Below are 24,498 nucleotides of genomic sequence, written 5' to 3'. Positions count from 1 at the left end.
CACAGCTGTAATACTGCATTTTAAATTAATGTATTTGATTCCAGACTCAATCCTTCTTTCTTTCACTGGCAAGTTAATTTCACAGGCCCTCTTCTCATGATTAGAGATTACTCATGTGAGTAATAATTTGCATACCCAAAAGTGATGTCATTGAGCTGTAATTGAAGATGATACAACCCCAACAGTATGTGTCTCTAGTTATACTAATGTATATATTCTTTCATTAGTAGTTTCTTCATGTGTGTATGGGAAAACAAAATATCTAAGTACAAGTAATTTAAATTACTAACATTACATCTCTGTTAGGATTGTAGCAGTATATGTGTTTGACACAGGTGCAGCCTGCATAGGTATACTTCTGTAAAAATCATCCATGGACTAGGCATCATGTGAGCACATTATTTAATGAATTTTGGTAAGTGAAGTGGTGTTAGTGAGCCTGTTTCATGCCTGAGATGCTACATGAACCCATATGAGGTGTCTCTAAATGAAGGAGTATTTGTTAGTAGTACATTATAATTTCATTTGTGATCTACGAAGTTTTTCCTAGGTGGTGCTTCTTGTGCCATTGAGAGATTTGCATCAAACTAAATGCACTCTGTTTAGCAGTCTTGTTCATCTGGTTTCACAGGCCACCTCATTGGCTCATCTAGGTTTAACTTATCTTTAACCACTTGCCTTTGGAGCTAGTTGCAAATGCTCCAAGACTAAACATTAATTCTTGAACCATATCAGTTGAAAAATTGTTGTTGAGTTTCATAATTTGCTATAATTACGTAAAAAAAATAAAGTCACTTTGATACCTGAATTGTTGTTGTCCTGGATCAGGTGATTGGAGCACTCCAATTTATAATACATTACTGCTCTGTATGCATTTTGCATTCATATGTGCTGTAAACCCCCACATTATTCACTGAGGAATAGAAACTGGAGGTAGGAAAGACATATAGGGCTAACCAACAGCTCAGAGTTATCTCTTTCGTACACTCATAACATTTTCATTCTTGATTTAAATGTTTTCAATATTTCATCATTTTATCCTTTGAACTGCCCATAGAAAATTAATTTTCAATGCAAAATAAGTAAACTAAACAAAGAAAAAAAGACCCTTATTCAGCCTGATAAATTTCTCCTCTTTTAAAACAAATAGTCTAACAACAAATTTCCTCACCCTGAAGATGAGTATATGTTTAGGAACTTAAAATTAGCAGAACATGATCACATACACACATACATAGAGTTGGTCCCAACTGTGTTGCTAAATCTTGTGAATCAAGTTGGTATATGCCCAACAGTGATTTTTAAAATACCTCATTCTGGCCCTGTGCCATGCTGCTTAGTGAAGAGCTGCTTCTTGCAACAGTTCAACAGTAAATTGTAAAATGCATTTTGCCAGAAGTCTTTTTTTTTCTTATTTGAGAAATTACTTTCACTGTTTGACAAAATTAATGTCAAAATCTTACTCTTTAGCAGTTGTGCAACAGAATAACAGTCTTTACTCAGGGAGAGAAGTGTCTACCACTGTAGCTTTAAAAATACTTAAGAATGAGTTAGGAAAGAGTCATAATGGCCATCTCTCATTCTTTTAAGAATCTGCACTTTGAATGCCACAGACAGAGCCAAGTTGCCCAGAGATACCTAAGCATCTGTGACAGAGCATGTGGCAGACAGTAAGGTTACGCTAATTGCTTTATCTATGTTGTGTCCTATAAAAATCTCTTTTTTAACTTTTTATTCATGTATTTATAAAAATGCACATTCATGCATTTAGAGACACATACAAACAAAATGTACCAAAAAAAAGAGATTTCCAGGAGAGAATTAGAATGGCAAAAGGCCATTTAGCAAAGTGTATTTCCTTTTGAAGTTTAGTTAGCATCTGCCTTTTTGTATTATTTAACTAGGTAGTAGGACAATCAGTGATTCTGCAGAACTTTGAAATGGAAACTGTATATGAGTTTTTCTAGTTTGGTTTTCTACCATAGTGCTTTCCTCCCATAGTTAACAGAGAACAGTTTTCACAAGTAGCACTCTGTTCAATGCAGTTTTTAAAAAAAAGCGAGGCAACTGGCTTTCTTTTTTTAATTCTGGATATAGGGTGTTGTATCACATCTTGTGATACAAAGAACCTTTGTTTTTAATTATTCCAGTAAAATGCAGTGATTAAAAATTAAATAAAGATGAAAAAAAATAGCTAAACTCCCTCACCAGCAACCAAAACAAAATCAAAAGCAAAACCAGAGGAAACCCAAGCCTACAGCTCAGGAACTATGGGAATCTCAATGCTAACAAGATGGTTGTTTTCTGTCCCACACCAGATAATCTTATCAGTATCAATTTGACTTTATATTTAATATCATATAAAGGTTTCGACTAGATGGTCTATTATCACAGAAGTCAAACACTCAGCTCTATCCTCAGATCAGCACAGTGGATCTTTATAAATCTGGAATAAATGAAATGTTAGAGGTGCTGCCAGCAGCTCTGGCAACAGAACTGTTGATCTGCCGAGATCCTCTTTCCTGCAAAAATGTCTTATCAGCAGATCCACACATCCTACATGGTATGACTGTGAATTTACAGATAAGAGGACAGAATGACCGAAAGCATATGGATGACATGAGCATAAATAGGTCATGAGTTACCAACTGTGGAGTTTGATCCCAAGCGCCAAGAGAGGCAATTACAGTTTTGGAACCCCTCAAAGATAAGGAGCTCTCTGTGTAAAAGGGTTTTGCTTTAATTCTTCAGCCTTCATTTGTCCAAAGTTGAAAGTACATGAATCAGTCTGTACGAGCAGAGATGACTCTGAAATTCATAACCACTCATCTCTATGACATTGATGGAAACTCTATTGGATAAAATGCATAGGTATTCTAATTACGAACTTCTGATATTCAGAACTTCCCTTAGGCCATCAGTATTCCATATGCAATCATATTTTACAAGCTGCTGAATGATAGTCTGGTTATGCACGTGCTGACCAAGAAAAGGCATCTTACAGTCTAGCCAACCAGCTGCATAAAGATCATCCTTTTAAAGCACAAAGAGAATAAACACCTTTAAATTTCAGGTATCATCAGTGTCAGTTCACATGTTGTTTACGTCGTATGAAGAAATATTTGTCAGTCTTGGGAAGAAGTGTTTAAATATAGTCCTCTATATTGTCTGTGTTGATCAATAGTCATAGTTTGTCAAAAGGTGTTCTTTTTAACTCTTTCAGTGGTATGTTAAAATATTGTGTCCTGTTTATTACAAGAAGAAATAACATAAGAATCTGGAACCTTGCTATGAAATTTACACTCTCAGTATCTGGGGGACTTTTATTGACATATATTTATATTCTGGTAGCAGCATTCTTCTTTCCTGTTTCTCTCTCTTTCACCATCTCTTTATTTTTGAAATAAATGCAGCAGCATAGGCCAAATCAGAATTTTTAGTTAGCTCTTTGGTTAAGTGGAATCTCTCCTATAAGCCAGATTTCATCCTCTTATGTCTGTCATGTCAGGTGGATTGAAGGCATCAGGTATTCTAAAGATACTATCAAAACTGAAATAATAATGCTCCTGGAAGCTTTTATTTTCATTTAAATATTTCTCGTATCATATTTGAAGGTCAAGCATTGCAGTATGCTGGAAAGGAAAGATAAAAGCAGGAAAGGGAAAGTGACTAGAAAATAGCTGTGAGAAAACAGGATAAAAGTGAGTAATCAAAATTGTTCAGACTAAATGAAGTGCAGAGATAAGCAACTTTCTGTGCAGCAGGAAATCAGAGTTTCCTAATGATCACAGTTTTAACCACCTAAGCTGTTATTCTTTGAGAAGAAGATGTCAGCCATGAGAGGGAGAGGTAGGACAATGCACCATCCAGGGGAGTAGCTGAGGCAAGAGGAAAGGATTTGTGGCATTCCGCCAGTTGTTTCTGTGGTGGGCATGGCACATTGGAATTACCTCAAAGAGTTAATGGTGTATTAGAGTGTGTTACTTCTAGAGTAGAAGCCTTACTGGTTTTGTGAATCTGAGTTGTTCTAAGTGTTTTCTGGCTTAATATTATTATTTGGCCTTATTTTTTGTGACTTTAGAAACTGGGCATGTGTGTCATAAGAAAAAATGGCTACAGAATAAAGCTGGGATGGATAAAGGAATTAGTGAGAAACTAGTCTCAAATTTTTCTTTCAGGAGTGGATTTATACACAGAAAGTCTGCTTTACGTGGATAAATCAAAGGGGAATAATTAATAGTATTTTTTATTTAAAATGTTATGTAGATCATAAGAGATTTTTTTTTCGGATCTCTCATCTTAAATAAGAGAACCCTTATGTGACAAAAACAGAAAGACTGAATTAGAGGAGCAATAGGGACAGTACTGCTGGGGGCAAATGACACTGAAGTGGGTCTTTATTATTGTTTCGTATTAGAAAAATTCTGAAGGAAGTGTTCATTGTGTACTGTAATACACAGAATTGTGATATTTCTTCTGCGTCATCAGTGTATTCATGCCGTCCTGTTGATTAAATCACTGGCTAGGTCAAACATTGATCACACTCTACATAGTAGTCTGCAGTATGCTTTTGCCTCTTGCAGCTGAAGGCAAGTCAGAATTCAGAACTGGATTCTGAAAACAGCAAGGGAACAAGAATTAGCACATACTGTGGACTAAACAGGCAATAGCTGCAGAAACTCTCTGTGCATGTACATATGGAAGGATTGGCATTTCTCTTCCCCCCGGCACACCAAATGCCCACAATCAGCAGCAGCATGAAGTCTGAGCACTCTATATGAAGGAAGGAGATAATTTATGGTGAAGGTTATAGTAAAGATGTACGTCCTTGCTTTGTTAGTGAGGGTGTGCAGTTTTTTTTAAAAAATATCAACCTTTTCCATGAGTGTTCTGGTAGCAATAATATTTGGAACAATATGTAACACTAGTTATTTGCTTACTTGTAATCCACCATAAAGTCTAGTAAAGCCTCTGACTAAAATTCTGTTACTGTGACTATAAAAGGAGAAGAAAAAGCTCAGTGTAAGATGGGACTGTATGAGTTAACATGTTAGCCCTTAATTCTTTCAGATCAAGCTTCCTGTGAGTAATAAAACACAAGACAGATGAATTTGGCTGGTCTCAGTCAAGCCTCTCATGGATAGTTGCCCACACGGGAATAACTACTGCATAGATTAGCTCTGTGAATAGTTCAGGACAGGTGTAGGATGAACTGCACTGGCAGAACTGTGCTGGGGAACTTGTGTGCGCTGCTTCACTCAGTGATATCTGTCTTCCTTTTTCATGAGCACTAAAATTTAGTTAAACATGTTTTTTAAGTAATTGTTTTTAGGGAATTGGAGAAAGTTTTGTCAGATTTGCAAGTATTTTATTAAACAATTCAGAAAAACATAAGTACATGTGAAAATTAAACTACCTTGAATTATTTCTTACTAGTCAACATTTCATTACTGAGAACAGGAACAATGTTACGGCTTCTGATCCATCTTTCCTAACAGGCTAAAAAAAATAACAAAAAGAAGTGCAGTATTTTTAAAGCCGACGAAGGGACAGAATGTTTGTCCTGCTGAATACAAAGTCTTTTTGTTACTATTAGAAATCCAGGCATAGTCTTTGGTGATGTGTATGAAATGAAAGGTGGACTCAGGTAAATCCACCCCTACTAACAGGGTCTTATTTTCCCAGTCTCTGTCAGAAGTGAAAAGATTTGTTGGTAAGGAGGACAAGCTGCTCCACATGCTCTTCTTCTGTTCGGACAAAGTAGAAGTAACCCTAAGTCACATTGTACAAGTCCTTGTAAAAAGGACATTATCAGAAACAAACTCTGCACTACTTTTCCTGACATAAAAGAGGCAACAAAAACGGGAGACGGGAGGAAGAGTTAATAACAGCGTTCAAACAAAGAATTCTGATGCACAAACAGATTCAGAAGGCTGGTTGAATCTAGATGTGTAGCACTTGTGTAAATCAGGGTTTGACCAATTTACAGCGGCTGAATATCCACAACATAAAACAGAAAACTTCTCTGTTGAGCTCCTTGTTGAGCCATGACTGTAGTCCAGCTTTCCTTCTTTAGCAGTAAAGGAAAAGGATTGCAGTCTGGGAGCTGACACTGCTGTTTGTGCCCTGGCTGCCTCTGAATCAATAGACGACTCTGCTCTTCAAATCTCTCACACAGAGTAAATATTTTTTTTCTTGATTTAACTGGTGATTTAAGGAAATGCTTGGTCATACAGTTGGCTAAGGTCAGGCTTACAGTACTGCTCTAGTTATTTGCCACACAATTCGGAGTTTCAAAGTCATATGTGAACAGAATTAAGGAATTTACTGAGGTATCTGTTTAAACTGCTGTTATGTTTCTTATATCTGTCTCATAGCAATTGCTATGGTCATTGTGACTGATGTATTTTCCATTACATTTCTCATGCATTCCACCATTGCTATATCTAATGAAGCTTGATTTTCACATGCATAGGACCATTGTGGGCATGTAATATGATTCTAAAAAACTCTACCAGCCTTACCCTCATCTCCTTTTGCTAGAGGACTACAGTCATAATGCTTTTATGAATGCAACTCTGGACTTGGTGCTTGCATTAAATTTCGAACTTACCAGTTTTAATGAATTAAATAGTTTCTACCGGAAGTCTCTATTGCAGGAGTTGGGAGAATAATGACAGGGGTCCACTATCAATTTGTCGTTTTAAAATTTCAGTTACGCTTATAGTTGTGCCTGCTCTGGTGTTATCTAAGAAAGATAAGAACAGCATGAGAAAATTGCTATAATGTTACCAGAGATAGTTGAGTGTTACTGCTTTTCAGGTGAATATTTACTTCCAGAATTTACAGTGAGACTTTACACTGTTGACTCCAAACAGAAACGGGCAGCAAAGTGTATGGAGCTTTGCTAGCTGGTAAGTTGTGATGTCTTTTCATTCAGGATTTAGTGGCCTTTTTCTATTACAAATTTCAGTAGTACCCCGGAGGCAGTTAATGTCTAAGAATAAATGTGTCCATTTTGTTAATCATAGTGTTTTTGCAACTAGATATAGAACAGTGTGAATAATAATGAGCAACATTATGTTTTGTTCTGTGTGATCTTATTCTGCTCATTGCTGTTCTAGCCTAACACTAATATGTAAAACTTTAATGAAAGCTGCATTACAAAATAATCTACAGTGTTCAGTAATATCAAATGTCTTTCTGTCATGCAGAGAATTATTAATATACAAGATGAGACCTGGTCAGTCAGAATTGCAAAGCTTTAAATTCCCTTCTGATTGTGAAATTCAGGGCACTGGTTTGTACACACGTTATTTATGAATGCATTGATCATACTTATAGCTCCACTGACTTTATAAAGATGTACAATCTAGATACGTAATTAGCAAAATTACATCAATTGTCCTGTATATTCCAACTGTAAATGACAGTGTTGCAAAAGTTACTTCCAATGGATTGTTGTTCTAGAAATGTATTATACAGTAACCCTCTCTCAACTTTGCTCTCTCTCTCTCTGCGTCTCTCTTTTTAACTACTATTGTAACCTTTCAAAACCTAGGTCTTCCCACCAAGATTAGCGGGTTGTGCTTTCATGATCCTATGATACTATCTTATTTTAACATCTCCTATCAGAAAGAGCTGCTTTAGGAAGGAATCTACAGGTTCACTAATAGATACCTGTACAAAGCTGTCATTTTAGACTGCGGAAAAATTAGAGCTTATCTGAAAAGAAAAAAAAATATCTCCCCTTCCTTTCTCCCATGTAAATATACAAGTTGGATTCATAAGCTCAGTGTATTGTCTGCTTTTCAGGCAATTTCCAGTAGGAAGATTATTATAAGTAAGTATTGGGGGTCTATAATTGCTGACAGTCATATGGGGAGCCTGATTTCTTTCCCTTATATACATTGCTATGCCTCAAATAAAATTATGTCTCTGTGTTTGTATTACTGATCTTAAATAGAGAAGAATCTTTAACTTTTACCTGTTTAAGTTTTCTCATGGTGTAGCACTACCGATAAGGGAAAAAGACTTAGAGAGCCTGAAACAGGAAGAAATAGTGCGTGACTGGTCCCTCTTTCACCTCTTATTTTTCTCCAGTATAAATATAGGTTTGTTCTTCTAATATCTGTACATTATTTTATACCTGTATAAATGAAAATGAAGAGATGTGCTCCTGGTTTCAAATCTTTGTCCATAACATAAAGCATAAAGAAAGTGAGTATCCTTGTATCAGACCAATTGACAATGTTAGTGCAAAACCTATTCACGGCTGTAAATAATAAGAAAGGCAGTGAATGAAATGCCTGAAGTAAAGCAGAAAGTGCTGATGGTTTATGAGTCAGTGTATAGATACCAGTAAATTAACAAATCAAATGGGTAACTACAGCTGTCTGCCTATTTGTGCTTGCTACCTATATCCATAGTAGTTTAAAAAGCAATTATGAAAATCCATGACATTTTTGAAAACAGAATATTTAGTAGTATATTTAGTTCAAAGGGCATGTTCAAAAATCTGTGTTTTTTTAAGTGTGTTAGATTTTCATTAAAAATACTAAGTAATAGGGAAACAAAAAAGAGTCCTCTATTTTTAATATAAATGTAAAAATAAATTGCATTCCATAAACTGCAAAACTGTCACATTGTTGGAGCAAAACTTCTTGATTTATTTTGATGATAAGCATGCCATCCCATAAAGAAACTCATACCTGTGCTTAGTGTGTGGCCACTTTGCTACTTGAGTATGTGGGCCACAGGAGAATAATAAAAATAAATCCAGCAAAAGAATTGTCTAATTCCAAGTAAAGCCCAAGTAAAAACATTAAAAATGCAACTGTAATCAGATAATTCCTAAGGAAGCTGCAGCTTCAAAATACCTGATTTTTCCATATACAAACTGATTTTGGATTGAAGAGAGAAAGGGCATTGTAAGGCTGTCCATAAAGTACAGTGAAAATCTGAAGAATATTGTAACAAAGAGACTATGACTGTTGCAACTTTTGTATATATCAGTTTTTACAGAGATCTCCAGGCAGCCATGACTGCTTTCTAGGGGCTCTTCTCTCTACTGTAGCAATATGTCAGGAATATTTTCTCATGAATATATCAGTGCATATTAGTGCTCCTGAGGACAATTGACTCCACATTAGTTGATTAATCATTACTTACTTAACTACATTACTGACTCAAAAGTATGTAAAAGTGTGGGGCTTTTTCCCCAAAGCTTAAGAATCATGTATCTGTACTGCTGTCAAACATGCTAAAAACAATAGAAGTCTCTTTGATTTCTTCTCTACCTTTCCACTGTTTCCCAAAAGTGACTAAGATATTATTCATATGAAATGTAGGTCTCTGTTTTATGCTACATGTGACATTGACTCCTTCCATTTCTAGCTTGATCAAAAATGAATTTGTGAAGCAGTCCCCTTTCCACAGCTAAGGTCAAGTTCTTCAAATTCTGCATACTTTCAATCCCAATCAAAGTCAGTTGGTTTTGAACATGATATTTTGAAGGGTCTCCACATATATTTAAACACACAAAAGTTTGTTACTCAAGAAGCACCAGTCATTATAGTTTTAGGTTTTTGAGTGAGAAAGATTTAGTTTCAAAACATAGTATGACCTAAAATATAAATCTGAGACAGTTTGAAATAAAAGTCCTTTCTGAAGCTCAAGGTGACTTTTTTTTTTTAATTTAAATTGTAGCAGTATTGCCTGCAAAGTCCACAAAACAACAGCAATAAACTAATAAAAGTCATAAGAATAGGCAGCAGGTTGTCTGGTGTGCAATGAGAAGTAAAGGAAAGACTAACCTCCCTTGGTAAATGTTGATATGAATAATTAAATGAAACAGTAGCAAAATACAGTCTGTCAAAACCAGTTTCCTTAGAGAGACTTGGAAGGAATTAAGATTTATTTCAAAGCAAAGTTTAATGCATGTCTCCAACATCTTGGTTTGCATGAATTGCACAACTTGTCTCTATACTAAAACTTCTCGAACTAATTTCCCAAATAAAGAATGTTGGAATATTTTTTGCAGTTTCTGAATTTTCCTTCTCAAGTGTTTCCTGAAAATACTGCAGTATTGTAGTGGGTAAGATTCAGTGGGACAGAATAATGGCATCCGGTTATTAATGTGATATTTAGTGTATCTGATGGTGCTAGAATATATACTTTGAACATGCAACTCCTCAGTTGGTCTTAACTGTCTCATCATTAGGTTAGTTATGCTAGTTCAGGACGTGAATCAAGGCGTGAACAGTCTACTAGAGAATCTGATCTGATTAGCTTTCCAGAGAAACACAAGATTAAAGAGAATATAAGATATTAATGATCAATCCATTCCTTTTAAATTTAACAGTCATAAGTTTTCCTTTCCGTATTATGTTCAGAATTAGGCAAAAATTTTAGAAATGCTTAAATAAAATTAAAATAAAACATTTTTATTTGGTGGAACAGGGTATCTAAACTGATGAAGAATTACTTATTTGTTGTCCTAAGTACTATTTTGAGCTGCATAAACCATTGAAATTTAATATCAGCCCATTGTTACAGGTAATTTTTTAATTTGGATGTAGTCCATTTTTAGGTACTTGTGTGGCTTAATAGCGTTGAAATAGCTAAGAATCTCTGTTTTAATATAAGTGATTAAAGTTCCTGGAGTCTGAGACTTAGGCAATGGTTTGGCCTTCAGCAAAATCAATAGAAATAGTTCACACTGACATCAAAGGAATGGGATAACTTCTGACTAGCCTTTCCGTGGTTAATAAAGACTTAATTCAAACGCATCATAGAGTAGTTGCTAAAATTTTAATATGCTTATGAGGTCTTTATGCTTTCTCTTATGCAAAGGAACATCCATCTGATAAATAGCCACATATAAATGTTTAACTTGTGATTTGATTGGCTAGTTTTAACTCTGCTGTAAAGTCCTACAAGCCACTGGAAGAGGATGTATTCCTTTTCTCCTTTCTCTGCATCGTGAAACATGGGCACTGAGACAAGAATGCATCTCAGAGGGAGGCAAAAAGATATTAACAGGCACCTGGAATCTAAGCTAATATAATATATAGAAGTTCTGAGTATAATGCAGGCTCAGGCATGTATGTTAGCCTTTTTTATCAAAACTGTAAAAATTACCTTGCACTTAGATGATCTAAAGAAAGTTTGCAAAACCAGGTAGTTTGCATATATACTTGAATCCTTCAAGACCCTAAAAAATTGCCTTTCTTAAAATGTGTTTGTTTTCACATAATTAGACAAAAAAACTCCAAACAACTGAGGAATGCTGAGTGTTCTTTGAGAAACTGAAAATCATGATACTTGTCTTACTAGCAGGAATGCTATCTTTACTCTTTTAAGCTTTGACAGATAAGCAGAACATGAGGATATTTTTCTAAAAGCAAGTTATTACATAGTCTCCAAGAAATTATGTAAGCCTCATTTCTAGGCACAAATGAAATTAGCTTTGACAAAGCACCGATGTATTAGTGTTGAAAATATGTCTGGAGTGGCGGAGCAGGTACAGTTGGCATAAGGTAACCTTGTTACTTAAGAAAAGTTAATTAACTGAGTTTTGTCATTTGTAATATTGAAAAAGGTTTGGCTAGTGTTGAGCCTTATCCTAGGCTCTCTCCTTTCACATAGAGTGCATTAACTACAACATCATTGTCTTCAACTGTAGCTTGAGTGAGCAATTAAGAAGAACACAGGGCACAGAAATAACATTAAGAATCTTTTGAACACCGGCAGAGTTTTTGTCCAGGCACCTATTCATAAGTTCTGTTATGTAAATAACTCCAGATCTTATATCTGTAGGCCTTATTTGCTAAATCCTTACAAATGTCTAAATATCCATTCATTTCAGGAAACCACATTCACATACAAGAAGCACATATATTGCAGCCAACAGTTCAAATTGTGTATTGTAGAAACCTCTGGAAAGATGCTGTGATAATTTATGTTATTGCACTCTGCATGCTTCTGGTTCTTCTTTCTTTTCCTGGTCCTTTCTTACTTCCACTGTGCATCTCCTCAATTTTCTTTTCCTTCCTTGTGGACTTCAGTGCAATAAATCAGTTTGAAATAAAACATTGCAAGAGAAGAAATGCCTTGCTGAGAAAAACTGCTACACTGCACGCAAGATAGGGAGGTATATTTTATACTTGAGTACTTTAGGTGGATACTTTAGGTGGCATTAATACCATCAATATTTATATTGCCATAAGCTTAGCTTGCACTAGAGTGTCATTTATATAGTGTTATGTTTCCTGCAAGTATCCTTCCTGTCACATTCATTTTTGGCTTTTTGAAGGTAACCATACGGCAGAACAAAGTCATGTGTATGGAGTTTCCAGTATTTTTAATGTTACACCTACTAAAATAATGACCTTTATGCAGCCATCATCTGCAGCTCTGTGCAATGCCTTCAAACTCAGAGGTTCGCTCAGATTATTAATAGCAGTAACATTATCTGAGTAATATGAGAACTGTGGATGTCCAGATTGAATGTCATGGGTAAAATTGCACTGGAAAAATATGCCCATCTGAATTGGTTAAAAATATATTGGTTAAATCAAAGAATCACTTCTTCCATTTCAAATATTTCTCAAGCATTTTGAGCAAAAATCTGGAGGGTCACTATTATCAGAAAATTATTAGGATTGTCAAGAAAGTGTTGAAGATGTACAGGCTTTCCACTAATTTTTGAGTGTTGCTACAAAAACACAAAAAGCAATCTGGTGTTTACAAATTTTTGTGATAAGTTTGTTAAGTAATGATTTTTTAAAAAGTAGCTATTTTGAGTAAATATCTGAACAGCTATGTTGCTTTGAAAAGGAGGAAGATTTAAATCTGCTGGCATATTCAAGGTTCTCCAGATTGATAAAAAAGTCATTTTATTTCATTTTATTTGATTCACAGTTTTGAAAGATTTAGGATAGAATATGTTGCCATTGTTAATAGAATGAGTCCCATATATATGAACAAAAATTGCTGAAGTGTTTCTAAATCAAGTACACAAATATTGCACATTATCATCATGTTCTAGGATGCAAATAGCCTGAAATAAGATCTGTCTTTTTTCAGAAATTTAATTCATAGTTTACTTTATTCAATTTCCATATTATAGTGTCATTTTCATTCTCTATAATAAGTTAATGCTATGCTGGAACTATTTAAAGGGATTATAATGTCAGTAAATTTTAAATCATGTTACTTGCCTAGGCTTATATTACTGAAATAATGATTGATAAGCACTTTTGTGAAATCATGTGAAATCAAGTACATGAGTGGGCAAAAACTATCACCAGCACCACCAACAAAACAGCCTTTAAAAGTTTAGTAACTGAAGAGTTTAAAAATTTAGCAACTGAAGAGCCACTTACAGCTGTTGTGCTTTAGTGATTAGAGGAGGCAGAATCATATCACAATTAGTGTAGTGAAATCCTGGCTATGTAGAAAATGTTGGGAAAATCATGTTGCCTTCAAAAAGATGAGATTTCACTCCTGGGGTTTATTTCTTCTTCATCTGCTGCTGACTCACAGAGCTTACTTGGTCAAGTCATTTAACCTTTTGTCCTTTTTGGTTAAAAATTTTAACCGATCCCAGAAATTTTATTCAAAGCTGCGTCAGTGAATTGTCTTTTCTCTAAAACACTTAAACATGATGCAGTTAAAGATGATCTTTGTATGAAATATCCCATAAAAATCTCAATATCTTTATTCCTTCAAAATTTCACTCAAGAGCAAGAGAGATATTTTTGTATTTGGTTTTACTGCTTTAACACCATCACTCATCCCCACTCCCCCTCAAAGGAAACATGCATTTTTCACAATACTACACAAAATAACTATATTTAGCTCAGAAGGGAGATGTCCAAAAGGAGCTGATATTATATTACTAAACTATTAGGTATATAGGGAGAAATAGAATATTCCAAAGTGCCTTTTTTGTTAGATCAAGGAATTGGAAGACAACTACATGCTAAAGTGATTGTGTTCTCTGTAGGTAAGAACCATACTGAACCAAGTGCCACAGAACATCCATAAAGTCAAAAACTTCTGGTCAGAACAAGTATTAGCTATTTTTATGTTTAACAGGGCATTCTTGGATTAAAAAAAAATAATAAATTCTACATTCCCTTGTATGGGCGTGAATAAACCAACTCTTATTCAATCAGGAGCTAGGCAGAAGATCAGAAACTTGTTTACAAACATGAACAATTAAGAGTTTAGGCTCTCTTCAATGCTTTAGTCTTCAGGGCTTTCCAACGTGTCTGGTGATGGCCTCTGCCTTTGATGGTCTGGTTTACCCCTTTTTGCCCTCTTTGATCTATAGCATATATTTTCCATATCAAAAAATTATTTTTTCTTCTCAGGATCTTGCCATTTACCATATTGTTAAAGAAGTTACACTATGTTCTTTTTCATGTATTTTTAGCACTAATTCTCTCCTACTGTCTAATATTGTGTGTTCTTTCCAGTGTTTACTTACCAGGTTAGTACTGGCTAAAGTGCATTTATCTAAGCTACCAGCCTATGTTACTCAGCTATATTCTACAAAGAATTTTGCGTGTAATATTATCTATGCTGCATATATTTTGGATTACGATTTTCAGCCTATGCATGCAATATTTTCTGCTTCTTATTTGATTCAAGGAATTATGAAGCTATTGTAATAAAACTGTAACAATTTTTGTCACTGTAGGATGTCTGTAACAATAGCAATGTTATAATAACTTATTATATAGCACAGCAGCGAAAACATAGACTGTAATGATTATATCTAGATAATAGGCTCCTAGAAAATAGCTAATGTGAGAGTTTTTCATCCAGAAGAACTTGAAAGAGACCCAAAACAGTTAGCATTTGAACCTTAGGGGTATGAGATCTCAGTGTCATTTACTGGAGATACAATTGTGCCACGAACACAAAACCAGCACATAAATACAAGCAAAATGAATCTGCTCTGAGTGACATAGATTTCATAACGGATGAGAAAATGTTTTAGGATTTCATTCCAACCAAGTAAGTTAAACTAATCTTAGTGGCAGAGTTAGAACTCTGTTACTGAGTTTTCAGTGGATATGACTTTGAAAAATTCAAGGGCAAATAGAAAGGCTAGTAGAAGCATATATTTAAGACTGATGTTTCTTCATCTGAGAATACAGCAAGTGTTAAGGGTGCATAAATTTCGCCCTGGAGATCTGGAAAACTTGAAACAATAACTCCTGATGCATCCTTCATTAATTGGACAAGATATGAAAAGGAAGGAAAAGAAAAGAAGGAAGTGATCATCTTTGTTAGTGTGGCTAAAGGTTCTTTTTCATGAGCAAAGATTTAAAGCACAATTTGAGACAAATATTTAAGAACATAAATATCTATGTAAAATGGGATGGAATACAATTTACATTAGGCAAAGATAGAGGAGGGATTCATGCTAGACTAGGCTAATAGCTGTATTTAACACGACAGCTAGTTTTCTTGAAGAAAATTATAGTGTACCTTTTCTATCTGAACTTCAAGAGAATATCTTGGGGATATGACGAAATTACTTAGCTTGAGTAAGTGACTTAGAGACTTACAAAACTTGAAACTGTTAGTTTTATGAGTCTTAAACAACTAAAGGGAAAAAAGCTGAAAAGAGGAGTAATTTTCCTCTAGAGATATTATTATTAGAATTCCTCTAGCATTATCCTTGATAGTGACAATTATTAGAATTTTCATGTAGAAATTTATTTCATTAGAATAAAATTAACCAATGATGCAAATATGAGATAAATTCTCATTGGAGTACTGTAATAATACCTGAAAACTCCGATTGCTCTAAGACAAGAGGTATGATGAAATTAAGGAAAAAGAGCATTTTGGCTATTGGTACATTTGTATTGTTATTTAATAAGGCTTAACTTGTAGGCTAGGAGAACAAGAGCTGGGAAGGGAGACTTGAATGTATGAGTCAATGGCAAAAGACTTGAGTGCCTTGGCAATGACAGGGAGAGGGAAAAGAAAGAAAGAAAGGGAGAGAGAACAAGAGGAGGAAAACATCTCAGTATGTATGAAGCGAATTATTTCCAATAGGTAATGTAACTTTGATAGTTAGTAATAGGAAGAGTTGAAACTATTTAAAGTATGGTGGAGAGTATTAAAAAAAAATAAAGTGTGAACTGGAACAGGTACACAGACCAGCTGCTTTGATAACTTAGAGAAATGAAGAACGTATTTTGCATGAGGGGACTGAAAGAACTGGATTTAGCCCAGCAAAATTATAGCTGAGAAAAAGTATGATTGCTTTCTATAAATAAATAGGGGGTGTGAGGAGAATGAGTTGTCTTTGCTAAAGGACAAGGTTACATGGGAACAAATGAATATAAACTAGCTACAAATGCATTTAGTCCACAAATTCATAAAAGGGTTTTGAGATGGAGCTCAAATGAGATGAATGGGATTATATGACATAATTACTTATGATAGCAGTGAGTTGGATTCACTGACCCAGGATGCCTCCTCTAGTTCTACAGCATGTGCTCATACAAATTATGGTTCTGTTGTTGGACTGGTAGATCACCTATTTCTGTGATAAGTTTCTTCCTCTGCTGCGATATCCTGTTCAAATTCAATTTTTGTTTCCAGCAGTGGTGCAGTCAAAGAGTTGAGTTTAGATTTGTTTGGGTTTTTTTCCTTCCCCATCATCTCTCCCCTTCTTCCTCCCCTCCACCGTCTTTCTCTATGTTTTTAATGTATACGGGAAATAGTGCTATGCTTCTGAATTTCCCAGTATTTCTGGCAAAAAACAGATCAGGGTGACTGAAGGCGGAAAACTACATGAAAGGTAGTTGGTAAACTTGCTGAGCAGGAATTATGTATGAGTAGGTATGAACAACAGCTACAACAGTTTTACAGCCACTGTAACACTATTTCAAGTATGAGCATTAATGTATACATGCATATTATATTTTAATGTTGGTATAAAAACTACTAACAGTTACTTTAAGTTAACATTAAAGAAGTATTTTATTTTACAGACATGAAAGAAATTTGCATATAGAGATGTAACTATTTATTTGTAGATTTTTTTAAGTTCTGCTGATTCTGCAGAAAGTTCTTGCTCTCTGATCACTGAGCTGGTTTTGTGAGTGACCTGATGCCTTGAAGTTCCACATCGACTTAGGTGACCTAATTGGCTCAGGTGACTTAGCTGATCAAGGTACATCTGCTCATGGTGACACACTTTTTGCTGGATGAGTGGAGTAGACAGAATTATCTTTTCAAGAACATACATTGTTAATTTGCATAGAAGGACATATGTACAAGCCTGGAAGAATTAGCTCTGTAGTCATTGGCTAAGATGTTGCAAGAGCATGTTAGCAAAAACAAAATGATTAGCTACTGGTAAAGTGCTATATATAAAAAATCTCTTTAGTAGACAGTTTCTCTTTGCCTTCTGTTTTGTTTTGGAAAATAACTACAGATATCTTTGTAGCACAGCTCAGTGATTTGGGAAAGTGGTATCAGAAAGAAAGGAAATTTTGGGAAGACTTAAATAAGTGCTAAGTTTTTTGTTCATCCACTGGGAGTTGCGAGGGCTGTTAGACAAAATGGTTAATCAGTCAATGGTGTTCAGAATTTCAGCTCTGTCTTCCTGCTGCTGAGCATGTGCTGAGTGTGAGTGTGGTATTGTCAGGCATGTTAGACAAATATCAAAGGAGTGTGAGAGCAGCAATGCAGAAAAATTCAAACTTGTGTTGCATTATGCCCTGTCAGTCACAGTGAATGTGGCCTGACACAGCATGGTATTTGTGCCCAGATGGTCTCAAGGGCTTAACATACTTAAAAGGAAAGTTTCTTGTGAGCTAGGTTATTAAGAGTTTCATCTGAATAAGGAATGAAGGTTGTGGCCCTGTAGGAACAACAGGGTCCCAAGAGATTCCTGTGTCTTTGTCAATTTAAAAAGATAGCAAGCAGTAGCATCATACTTACTGTGTAGCAGTATTTATATTAATAGCCACTGCATAACAGCTGAAAAACATTCCTTTTCTATCTAGGCATGTCGCCTTAGTACATTAGCAAAGGGTCAAGAACAGAAGATGACAGGCTTTCATAGAGAATCATGCTGTTAAAATAACATTCTCTCCTGTGCCATAGCTTCTGGCACTGGAATCCACCATCCTATTGTAAATTGCTGACATCAGTGTAGTAGAGCATTGATATCATGCCTTTAACCCTTTTGATACCATTTTTCTGAGTAAACCTCTATCATATCTAGAAGGAAGAGAAAAACTTCACAGGAAAATGTATATGTATAAACACACACATGCTGTGTTTTACAAATTTCAGAGCACAGACTTCAGATTTTCTTTAGAACTCTCATCTCTGTTTCAAATGATGACCTTAATGGTTATAGCTCTTTTCATTTACAAGTGAAAAAAAAATTAGATTCTGTATATTTAAAATGTCATCTTTCAGACTCTGCCCACATCAGTGTATTAATTTACATAATAGAAGAGTTTCATGGGGAAGAGGAGGAGGCACTCCTTAGCTGTTCCAGTGGTGTTTTCTTTGCTGACTGTCACTCCTTTCACTATAACAATAATAAATCACAGTTCTTCTGTATTTAATGCTATGCAACTTTTAGATTACATCTGTTATTGTGAAGCACAGTCTTTGTCCTTTTTTTAGACATTTTGCTCTGCTGGTTCTTTATCCATAAACATATAACTATAGATATGACTGAATGCAAAGTAAGAAGACAACTAGAATGGACAAAGATTTAACCAAGGCTTCTTGGTTTGCAAGAGGGACAACCTATTTGCAGTGTCAATTTACAACCCATGGAAAAATTTCTGAACTTCACTACAGTGAAAGCACAGTAAAACCAATCTGTGGCTAGTGACTTGAATAAATTACAGAAGATCTTGAACATTTTTTTGAAATGGGCAACACAGGTAATCTTTCACAAAAATGTTAACCAGACCTGAGTTTCTTAACGTAGATTGATGGTGGTAATCACAACTCAGAGAGAAGTCTCTAATATGTTAATACTTGAATTTAATTTTTCCTGTTGAACTTCTTAAGAAGCTGGCCTTTTTCTAGAACACATGGTAAATGAAATCTTTATTCCTTTTGTCTGCCCTGCATAAGTACGCTGTTCTGCAGCACAGCTCTTTAAGGTGTAAAGCTTTCTCATATCACATACTGGAGATCCCCTGCTACACTGGGTCTGCTTTAAATTCAACATCTTTTCTGTCTTTCAAATGGCTATTTTATTTAAAATCAATATTTTTGCAGCCCCTCATGGAATGGAAAGGATCCATTCTGATGTACATTTGTCTACAGTGAAATTCAAAGATGGTAACATAGTAAACAAGTTTATTAGATTTTCTGCTCCTGTGACCAAATTCACTGGCAGAAATTCTGTTACATACAGTTGACCCAAAAGTATTCTTGTTATAATTCCATTAAATCTTGCTTTCTGTTTACATCAAATTCTTCTCTTATGTAGAGGGTCTTATTTGATATGGGATTTAACTTACAACATGTGGGATAAGGGAACGGGAGTTGTTATAAGATACAATAGCTTAGATTGCCAAGACCGACATATTCACCTCTGAATGTGTTCACATTTTCCTTCAGTGCACATACAGTGTGAAGAGACAAAAAAATTGAAAGAATGAACTTTTATGCTGCAAAATTGTATTTAATATACAGCCACCTCTGATAAAAGCTCAACTAGTTTAAAATACTATTTTTACTTTTGTGTACTTGGAAAAGCACAGAGTTGTTCATATATGTCTCCTTCCATGTCCTTTGAAGCAAGGACAGATAAATTTCTTTCCATGAATCCAACTACCCATTAACAAAACAGAAAGTATCAGTTTGATTGATCCCTGGAAAATAATACCATACCTTCCATTCTGCACCATCATGGGAGCATATGCCACTATTTCTGGATGTGATGATAGGCTACTGAGCTTTCTAAGCTGCTTGGACTTCTGTCTCTCTTCTTCACACCAGCTCTATTTTTGCCTCTTCAGTACCTTATTAGAACCCAGCAACCCCATTCCTTTGCAAACTATAAACTTTTGCAGTGTTTTTACTGTCCTCCATCGCGATTCCAGTTACTGTTTGATTTCTGCTGATTTTATTTTCCTATTTGTTAGGTCTTACTCCACTGTCTTTTCAGCTCTTTCTTAAATTATAAACTGTAGGTGTCTGTTGCAGGGCTTGGGGAGTTAGCTGAAGGCTGCCATTAGTGTTAATGGAAATGACACTTAAATCTGTATTTAGCATAGAGAATTTTTCCTTTTTTTTTTTTGGTGAAGGGTGATAGGAATGTGATTATTTTTAATTTAATACCATACTAAGAAAGTTAAGAATAAAAACATTTAAATGACTTTTCATTTTAATACAGAGTAGAAAATATTCAGAGATGCTTATACATTCTGCTGTATTTGCCTGTCTTGTCATTTCAACGAGTAGAAAAGATTTTTTTTTTGCCTCACAAAGGCCCAGTTATCCAAATGGGAATTGTGATTTTTGCTGCTCCCAGTGATAACAGCACTGGAATCTGCTCCCTTATTTCACACAGTACTGCCATGAGTTGGTAACAGCTGTTAGGTCCAGCTGAGATTGATTTGAAATAATATGCCAAAGAATGAGGGATTTTCTAATCTATTTTTGAGTTTTTCAACAAAATAATTTCTCATAATTTTATTAACCTAATAGTTTGTATACAGTCTATGTTCTTTTCAGGACATTTCCAATCTAAAGTTTTATAGGCTGAAGCCAGGTGCAGGTGATGCAGAAAGTCTTAAAGATCTGTCATGGATTTGACATAGAAGGTAGGGCTAATTACATTTGACCTCTAGTGCTTTGGGGCAAATCTAAACTATCCCAAATCTAACTCCTGATTGTTTTCTATTTATACCTCCAAATCAATCTGTGAAAATGAGAACTATGTTGAATTTTATAATTTTAAAATATGGAGGGTTTTGTCTAACAGTATTGACAAATAGAGCTCTTGAGATTTTTCAAAGCATCTTTCCTCAGCCTTAATGAAGACCTTTTTCTTTTTTTTTTCTTAGACTTACTAGATGCTTAAAGGTAGTTTGTCTATCACTGGTAACTGTGAGACTTGGACTTGGATTTGTGAATATGTCTATGGCACCTTATTGTCAGAATATATGCCCGGAAGAAATACTGAATTCACATCTGCACTCATCCAAATCCACCTTTTCTACCTTCCTGGGAGCCAGAGTGGCTATGAGAACATTGCCATTAAAAGGTGCAGCGGCTGATTATCTGTTCCCTGTGAAAAAAGTGTGAGAGTGGTCAGAATCAACCCTGAGAGTTAACTAGTTCCAGATCAGTAGCAGGAAGATGCTGGTTTAGATGAACAATGAAAATGTCAGCCATGTTCTTGACTCCAATTTACGATTAAAAGCCTAATGATAGCAGTGCGGTAAAAAACCGTTTAATGTCATTGATTCAGGATTTTTCATCAGAAAATACACACTGCTGAAAAATACATCCCAGTCAAGTACTAAACACCTAAAATCATATTAGAAATCAAGCTACCTGTGGTTGCTCATGATCTCCAAAAGATAGCTCTTCATTTTATTGCCTCAGCTAGTTTGCCTATAGTATTTATCTACCCTACTGTCTTGGTTTGAGATAAGCAACTGCCAACCCCCCCAAGCACAGAGAGAAAAGCCTCCCTCCTAACACCAGGGAAAGGGAGGAAAAGAGAGGGGAAAGAAAAAAAAACACTTCAAGCTGCATTTATACTAAATCTACATATATTTTTCACAGAAAGAAAGAGACAATTAAAAGAGAGTACAAATATACACTCAAACAAGCCTACAACGACAAGTTCCCCACCTCAACTTCTTAACGAACACACAAATTCTACTGTCCTAACTACACATTACTTAAGAAGAAGCTTATTACCCAGGGAGACAAACCCAAGCAGAAAGGAGAGACCCAGAACAACACATTTTACTTTCCTGAGGTACCCTGTGAGCCAGTGGTGGGCCTGGTCCTCTCCATCCCCCCTGGGACAGCATCGTGCGTCCTCCCAAGAGGAGGGCTGAGAAGCAACTGCCTTAACCACTCCCACACTGGTTCCTACTTCCTTGGAGATGATGTCATAATGTGGTATGGAATACAAAATTACTGGCTAGAAGAGGTCAGCTGTTAGCTCAGCCCAGCTCAAGTCAGCTGACAGCTTCAGCCTAGTCCACACTTCAGAGCCCAAATCTAGGCCCACCTAGGTGAACCCATAACACCTACAGAAAATTTTAATGACTTGTTCATATTTACAACATACTTTTAAATGTATAAAGGCATGTAACTCAAGTGTCACAGTGATGCATGCATTGTTAACAATGCTTAGTCTGAAAAACTTCTGATCTCACTCAGAGCTTGCCTACTATACCTTTAAGCTTCATTAATTTTTGACAGTTCTTCTTGAGTCAAGATCTTACTTTTTTGTATAATCACAGTCTCTAAATAGTAGGTATAATAATTTGGCATTTAGAAAACACTCAGATGTGAACTTTGTTATAATTATGTGTTTGAAAATGGGCAATGTTATTAAATAGTTTTAAATAGTGTTAGATATCTCTACATTAAATATAAGTAGAGAATTTTATTTTTTGTGTCTATTATTCCCATTTGGGTTTTGACTCAATAATTATAGTGGGAGCTAATTGCAAATTTAGTATTTAGGTTGGCTAGCAATTCCTTTACAAAGGATTACAGTGAGTTCTTCTTTCAGAAACTTTCATATCTGTCTTATTTACAGCAGACATCTGATATTAGTCAAGAGATAGCCCCATGACTTTTTCCAAACAGTTCAGTTTTTGATAGGCTTTTAATAAAAAGTGTTAAATATTATAATTTTTATTTTCTTTCTTACATAATTAGTATTATTGGGAAAAGTACAGACTATCAGAAGCTGATATCAGATCTATCAGAAGCTGCTGGTAATGTTCTGACAACATTCTCCATTTTTGACAGGCTATAATAGTTGGGGTGGGGATGAAGGCCTGAGCTTGCACATATGTACATCATTTCCTCCCCATTAGTCCAAGAGGAGGCAGGTGAGCCGAACGCTCCATCACTGAGACCAGGGACACGCTTGAGCCCTCCCTATAAACTCTGACATATGTCCTCTTCTTGATCTGCTGATACAGTCAGTGAAGCAAATGAGATAGAAACTCCTGCATGCTTCTAACAATGGAACTTCTAAATTGCCTCAGTGGCCAAGAACTGAGAGTGAATCTCACTCAACAAGATTCATGGGCTAGGAAGAAACAGTAAGAAGTAGTGCACTGTCCCTTCTAGGGGATTCATGAGCCAAAGCCTGGGTACTCTCATAACTTGTCCTGTCACCTGTTATGTGAAAAAAAAAGTGGGGAAAAAGAAATCTCTGTGGGGAAACAGTGCGTTGTTACCAGGATTAATTTATAGACATCTATATAGCGTGCTTTGAGTAGTTCTTCATATGCAAAACACAAAATGCTTCAATTATTTTTTTACGCATATATTGTTTACCCTGTAGAGAACTGGTTTGAAGTTGTCCTGCAATCAATCCAGTTTTGCTCCAGCAGAACAAAGTAGTTACTAAGTAACACTACTTATTCCCGCTTGACAATTCCATCACTAGCCTGGCCTCCAAAAAATGTGTTATCCTGGGGGTCTGATGGGCCAGAGCCAACCACTTGGCAATCACTTGGCATCTGCTTACAATTTCTCTCACATGGCAAATAGTTGTATGGAGCCTGCTACCAACCAGAAGGGTTTAAGGCAATATCAAGTGCCTCTAAATTTTGCAAGTGCTGTAGCTACCTTAAAGCAATAGGTCAAGCATTACCGTAGAGCAGAGATCAGGCCAGAGAATATGTTTTAAAGCCCAGTTTAAGATGAAAAGTCAAAGCAATTCTGGCAATAAGAGTAATATGTGATTCAGAAATAAGAGCAACATCTCACTGGTGAATTTATTAAAGGAAACTCTCCATCTGACCTGCCATGTGTGCATAGGAAGTAGAACTCTACCCATACTAGAAAGAACCGCAAATTATGTCCTCTTCCAAAAAATAGTGTAGGTAAGAAAACATTTGTTTTTAAATCCAAACTTGACAATAGATTTAACTGTGAAACCATTTTTTCATCTGTGTCAAGCATGCACTTGAGAGACCATGCTGCTGCAAGGAGCACAGAACAGCACCAAGAAAAAGAGGGCAAGGTGCATCCACTCCTTCTCCCCTTCACAAGTGTTTTCAAGCAGCCAATAATAGAAAATGTTTCAAACGCTGAATTTTTCAACTAAACAGGCAGAAAAATATATACAATATGTGACCATCAAAGGCCTTGAAGCAAATATAACACAATCAAGAATTTAATCTTTTCGAACTCCTGTAGGTAGTAACATTCTAGGCAATCAGGACTCAAACCAAGTTTTTATTGGTTTTTATGTAGAATTTGTCTATTCTG

At 35.6% G+C, this 24,498-nt stretch overlaps 1 protein-coding gene across 6 annotated transcripts in view; it reads left to right on the top strand.

Moving 5' to 3' along the window:
- The window catches only part of FLRT2 (fibronectin leucine rich transmembrane protein 2), a 68,802-nt gene that overhangs the window by 9,643 nt on the left and 34,661 nt on the right, over positions 1 to 24,498 (top strand). Inside the window, exon 1 of one of the 6 annotated variants that reach the window (XM_071557724.1) lies at positions 3,824 to 3,849. The exons of the other annotated variants lie outside the window; for them this stretch is intronic. The gene's annotated coding sequence lies outside the window, so the exon portion shown is untranslated. Of the gene's footprint in view, positions 1 to 3,823; positions 3,850 to 24,498 lie in introns of those variants that run through there. 6 annotated transcript variants of the gene reach the window in all.

This window comes from Pithys albifrons, chromosome 6, assembly GCF_047495875.1.
Source record: "Pithys albifrons albifrons isolate INPA30051 chromosome 6, PitAlb_v1, whole genome shotgun sequence".
Lineage (NCBI taxonomy): Eukaryota > Metazoa > Chordata > Aves > Passeriformes > Thamnophilidae > Pithys > Pithys albifrons.
The sequence above is the reverse complement of the archived record's forward strand: the minus strand, read 5'-3'. Positions and strand labels throughout refer to the sequence as shown.